Source organism: Drosophila yakuba, chromosome 3R, assembly GCF_016746365.2.
Source record: "Drosophila yakuba strain Tai18E2 chromosome 3R, Prin_Dyak_Tai18E2_2.1, whole genome shotgun sequence".
Taxonomy (NCBI): domain Eukaryota; kingdom Metazoa; phylum Arthropoda; class Insecta; order Diptera; family Drosophilidae; genus Drosophila; species Drosophila yakuba.
Genome location: NC_052530.2, coordinates 24,173,211 through 24,179,750, shown reverse-complemented (window position 1 = coordinate 24,179,750; position 6,540 = coordinate 24,173,211). Strand labels below are relative to the sequence as shown.

General features: G+C 43.3%; 1 long non-coding RNA gene across 1 annotated transcript; it reads right to left on the bottom strand.

The window, feature by feature from the left end:
• Positions 1–3,205: 3,205 nt before the first annotated feature.
• On the bottom strand, positions 3,206–6,473 carry LOC120321951. Its single transcript, XR_005561685.1, has 2 exons — positions 4,798–6,473; positions 3,206–4,744 (listed from the first exon to the last, which is right to left on the bottom strand). It is a non-coding gene; the product is annotated as an uncharacterized LOC120321951 (long non-coding RNA).
• Between the last annotated feature and the right edge of the window lie 67 nt (positions 6,474–6,540).

Sequence of the window (6,540 nt, the reverse complement as noted above, 5' to 3'; positions counted from 1 at the left end):
CAAGAATAGTTTCTAAATCACTTATTTATAAAATGGAAATCCGATGTATTCAATGCAAAAAGTGTATTTTCTCTTTCTTCCCATCTATATATTCATTATAAATAATTCTGTTCGTAAATATAATTTACTTATCCACAATAAGAGTGCCGATTTAATGACAATGATTATGTCCTTATTTTCTGGCGGTGCAAAATAGAGGGACAACTAGGATGGCTGCACGGCTGGATGGCAGGCAAACCAATGAGTGTCCTTTGCCGGCAGGATGGCAGGATGGCTGGATGGCTGTATGGCTGTATGGCTGGCCGGATGGCTTGCTGGCATAGCAATTGAAGTCGAGTTTGAAGTAGCATCTCGTTGGGCTATCAACGCCATCATTGCCATCATCATCAACGCCAGGACGAAGCCGCTGTCGCCGTGGCAAAGGGCAAGCCGGAATGGATCCTTGTTGGTGCCACCGACGCGGTGCCTCCGCCGATGCAGCTGCTGTTTTTATTATTGTTATGGGCCCATAACTGTCAGCGCAATAAATTTTCCATTTTGCTCAAGCACCACTCTCATTACAAATGCAACGTTGTCGTTGTTGTTGCTATTGCTATTGCCATGGCTATTGCCGCTAAAGGATATTCAAGGAGCTGCCTGGCTGACTGCCTGGCTGGCTGCCTGTTTGCAAATCAGTCGGCCACGCAGTCGTGACGATGTCCATCAGCCAAGGCCAAGGGTTAATTAAAATGCGCCAAATCAGCGCCATTAGCGCCTTCAATTTGTCGGGCTCTTTCCTTGTCCACTGCACAGATCCTTTGGCGAACTTCGTTTTATCATATTTTTGGAGCGGTTAGGTGTCGCCGCGTAAAACCCTTGCCCGCCAGCCATTTTAATTTAATCACAATCCGACAGCGGAAGTGGACGCAGCGGGGCTGTTGAAAGGGTCCAACCGGAAATGCTCGCAGCGTTGCAGCTTTTGTGTGTTTAATTGCGGCGGCTGTTGCTCTTACTTAACCCGCGAACTAGAGATGAGCAATCCAGTCAATGAAGCTGATGAATTACTTGATTACAGGCTTAGGACTTTTAATTATAAATATGAATATAGAGAAAACAGATAACACATAACTTATCACTCCTTTAAAGTAGCATAAGTCATTATTTGTACATATCTGTTTTAAGTTAGTTAATGCTCATGTATTCAATATATTCAATATTCAATATTTTTTGATCCAGTCACGCTATCATTTTTTGAAGGATTCTAGAACCTCTATTCCCATTCCTTATCCTGCTGCTGCTGCTGTTGTTGTTCGGCCGAAATTTCGCATTCGGCCATGGAAAAACATGACGCTCTTAGTTTTGGTCCTGCCGTATCCTTGTTGCTTGCTCTCGTTTTGGCCGCTGGTCATCCGGCTGCCCAGCTTTGGAAGTGCACATCTCCTTTCCGCTGGCCAGCGGCATTTGGCATCCGAGGAAAACATGTTTGCTTGCACAGGTGCAAATGTGTGTGTGTGTGATGGCGGCATGTTTTTTGGCCAAACACACACAGATGCACTCACGTAAAGGCAGAGGGGCGGAACATCTAAAATTCATTGTTCATAAGACATGAACGCATTTTGCATGGCCCAGCGCATTCCCGTGTCGCCTGCAGGTGTGTTTCCGCCACGCCCCTCCGCCGCCCACCGCTCATCGCCTATCCGGCCGGAGTCTGTTGTACTTCTGCCGTAGTATTCCGGCAGTTTGTTTACGGGTGTGCTCGTGTGTGTGTGTGTGTATTTGTGTGTCTTTGCCTAGCGACTCATACAAAATGGCGTCGTTTGGCTGCAGGCGCATTAATTAATGTTTTGAGCCGCAACAACGACGGCATCAGCAAACAACAACACCGCCGCTCCGGCTAACAAATCCAGTGCTCAGATACACTTAAAAATTTGCTGAAAGTAAGGAAATTAATTCATGATTCTGAGTATTTTACCAAGAAAACCATAGGAACAGCTTTTACAGAAGTGTCGAACTATGTCACATAGTTACACATTACCTCGATTTGAACAGCATTGATTTTGGTAATTTTAAACAAGAGACTGGTGCAAGCTAAAAATCAAGATAAAATCCTGATATATTCTCCGCATCTGCACATTTCAAATAAAAGGTTTTGAATCCCATTGAGCAGCAGTCAAACGATCACACATCGCATCCTAATTGCCAGCTTAGCTGGGACAGGGAAGTGGCCACAATTCACCGGGGCGATTTCCATTAGATACATTATACACACACCACACACACCCCACCCACACACGCACACACAATGGAGGGCTTTCAATTTAATTGCCACAGGTAAGCAAGGCAACCGATTGGAGTTGCCAATGTCTTCGACACTCAGTCAGGTCCTTGTGGTTGGTCCTTATAGCCCTCCCATCCCCACCCCCATCTGCACCTTCAGCTCCACTTGAATCTCCTGCTCCAGCCGTTTGCAATCGCAAAATGCTGTCTCATGCCTGCGAAGCAAAGTCGCAGGATAAGACCGAAGCAAACGAACGCACACAATATTTCTTCATCAACAGCTTAAGGCGGCGGGCAGGCAATAAATTCTGCGCTGTTAATTTGTCACATGATTTTAGTTGGCCAATTACAACTATCGGACAACAACAGTGCCCGTGCTCCACGGACAGGACACAGCACACACAAAGGATGGCCACAATGGCAGCTTAACTGACTGGCCAAGCAGCAGAGGTCCTGGGGTCACAGAGTGTACAAAAATGCCAACGGGGCAGAAAAAACAAAGCAAATAGGTGCGGGGGCTGGACTAGGAAACAACAACGAAAAAAAGGCAGCAGACGACAGGAGCTAGTGGCTGTGCGTGTCTTGGTATTTATCTAATTGTCCTTTAGCCGCACACCAATGCCAATGCCTTTAAGGACATTTTTAGCTTGCTCAATTCCTCCGCCAGATAAATGCTTGTGCGTTCATAAAAATACGCTTGTATATATCTAATTGCACCCTATGTGTGTGTGCGTGTGCTTGTGTGTGTCTTTGTGGGGACAATTGATCCTGGCCAGCCTGACGTTTAATAAATATCCGAGCACTGGCGAGTACCGCTGACGCACTTCCGTTTCCTGTTTATTGGCACTCGACTCAGCAGCCGTCAATTTCGATACCCAAATTATGTGATTCTGTATGTGGATGCTGATGTTTTGGGATATTTGTTTGCTTTTTAAGGTCATTACTTGAATAATTTTACTATTATATTTATTCTTGAAGAAAACTTTATATAAGCCCAACGCACATATGTTTCGGTACTCCCATTGGCATCTCTGTTCGAATCTCAGCCCAACGTTGTCGGCAGGAGGCAGACCTTGCGTTAATGTCCTTAAATAAGAAATTCATATCATTAATTTGATTCCGTCTCCCTGTCGGTCGGTGGGTACTCGGCCAGCTTTGTGACAATTTGTCAGGTCCGGGGAGTGGGTGCTGGGTCTACTTGTGTAGTGCATTTCAAATGAAATGTAATTGCTGTGTAAGCCCTACCCATTAAGGTCCTGGCAAGTGCGTGGGCTACATAATGGCAATGCAAATAGTTTGAGTAGACCCAAACAGAGCGGAGTTGAGTCTGAATTAATGGAATTGCATTCCGGCACAGATCCTCGAATTTGCGGCCTCCTCCTAAGCGAACAACTCGTCTAATTGGGCAAGTGAAACATGGAAATTAATCGCAGAAAATATTGGTTTGCCTAAAATATATCATTATTTCAATCGGTGTTGATTTTTGATACCAGATAGGCAGGCATTAATTGCCAATAATAATTTGACGCAAGTAAATATTTTGAATAGCGAATACAAATGGCCAACTACAATTTGGCATGCGTATTTTTAACATGCTTAATGTTTCATACGTTCAAAGGATGCGACGCCATAGGAAACCAGTTGAAATTCACAGCCAGACTATAAATTTGATATATTTGTTGCTCATGTACTGTATTTACCATGGTCAATGGCTTCGGTTGATTCCACCAATCATAGAAAACCCTAAAATATAATTAGTTTTTCGATGGAACGCGACGCTAGTGTGCAACCGGAAACCATTTTATGAAATATTTTATTTAATTATTTCGACTATTGGGATCATTTTTTTTTTTGGCCACGCCATGCCAGTTTTATTCCGGGTTCCGGCCAATTCTGTTGCGGTGATACAATTTTGACACAGGTTCGGCACACGAAATCCGGAATTCCCCGACCGGGTCGAACTAATTAGACGGCGCACCAAAGCGAAAATTTCGGTATTAAAATTGCTGAAAGCTCAAAATTATATTTATGGATCGCGGCAATAATTACGATAAGCCAAAGTGCAAATTGTTATGCCTGTGGTTTCCCCGGACCCCAAACTCTTTGGTCCATCACATGCCGAATGTTTGTTCAGCCTGTGGAAAGTGGGCGGGTTCTCTGTGTGCAATCTGCACTCGTATCATGGTGCAGTATGTGGATAGGAAGGGGTCTGTTTAGCGACAACTTGTGACAGTTTGTGTGGGTTGTCCGGTAGCAGAGCAAGGATTAAAGATTGTCCAAAGGGGTTGTAGAACAGCAGGCGTTATTAAAGCACAACCCTTTAACATATTATATTCTACAAAGTTCCTTGTCAGCATGTGTGGCAAGTTTCAGCTGTTGAATGGAGCAGCAGTCACTGGTTATTACAGAAAATGCCAATAAATTGCAACATTGACGGGTATTCCAATCAGCCGAACTCCGAAGCACACGACTTTTTCAGCCCACTTTCCTGCGGAAGCATGTGCGTGAGCTAAGTGCGGACAAAGTTCAAAGGCGACTCACACGTTAAACGCCCATTGAATTTAGCTTCGATATGAATGCGATATGTGACCCCGCCCCCTGCCACACGAGAAGGGGTCACGTGTGATTAGACCTGGTCGCGGTCACGCCAGCCGAAAGCCCTTATCCCCATTGAGCCATAAATATTGGTAACACAATCTAAGCTCTGTCGGGGTCAGGACTTGTGCTTGAGGTGCGAAAAGTCGCACTGCCAGTCGGCAGCCGGCAGCCGGCACACACACGCCATCTGCCGGCTCGCACCGCCACTCATTTCGTGGCGCCCCAGGACCTCAACTTCTGCCCCCTCCAATCGTCTGTTTTAAATCGCTACAAAATTGGTTTTCAATTTTTAAACGCCTCGCCGGGCTATCGCTTGCTAGGTGCCAGGTCCTAGGTCCTTCGTCCTCCGGCTTAGGTCCTTGCGTGCCTTTGCGTCTTGTCCTTTTGTCGACATAAGGCCGCACAAGCGCCCATTCGGTGCACTTGGAAAAATAGTCTATTGTATTGGAATCGATTTAAGTACTTTTCATTTATAAAACTAATGTGGCTCTTAATTTTTGGTTGGACAAAAAAATAAAAGGATACATAAGTGAGAATTTAGAAATTTAATACAATTGGGTTGAATTATGTACATTGAATAGTAAAGTTCATAAGAAACTTAAGTGTGAATGCCTTTGTGGATGGCGCTTATGTTTTATACATGATTTTTCCGCGCGCTCGACCGGATTTTGCGGAGTAGTTTGCTCTGGAGCTTGGAGCCAGGAGCCAGGCCATAATTCACGTAAGGCGTTAATCTGTGACACCCAATGCTCCGCAAAGCCAACAACATGTGTCGGGGATGGAGATCACAGCTGCTGCATGGGATGATGTTCGTAGTTGGAGCCCCTGCCTGCATTTTGTCGCCGGGTGAAATATGGCACACACACTCGAAGGGGTTAATTACTCAAAGGGACAATCGATTGGGCGTGTTTCGAGTCCTTTTGTTGTGTCATTTGAAGTGAAAAGCCAGTTTTACCTAAAATTGGAAAGTTTCCCGTACCAAAATATTCGGAATATCAGAGAATTTACCCATCTCAAGCCAGGCATTTATACGAAACTCAGAGATATTGGTTTTTTCAAGTTTTTTTTTATTCATTTTTTTGTTTTAGTTTTTCTACTCATTGTTTTTAACATTTTTTTGTGTTGGAAATTTTAAAAAAATTTTTTACTTTTTTTGTTCACGTTAGTTTAGAAATTTTTGTGGTTTCCGTTTTACACATACATGTCCATATATATGCATCGTATAATTAATTATTAATATAATAATAGTAGTAAATATTACTCTTTATGGTTTAAACTATCACGTTTTTCACAATAATCATTCCTTTCGTTTTGCTTAGTTTTCCTCTCGCATTTTTCATATTTAAGTAGCTTACAAAATTACTTTTAATAGAGTTTCCATTATGTTCATTTTGTAGGTCTGTGTGTGTGTGTGTATCGTATCATATCATATTCGTAGAGTTAAGTTTAAATTATTCATATAAAAGTTGCAAACTTAAAGGGCACATAAAAGTCAGTGATCAATGTGTGGTTGTGTGTTATCATAAACTAAAGTCAACACTTCATGTGAAAAACAAAATGGTTGTGGCAGAACTATGTATAATTACGCAACAGCCGATTGAATTGTCGTCGGACATCTCTCTCATTTTGTAATATCTATAATATTGATAGATCGGTTCGTTAAGCTCATACAGATACAGAAGCGTC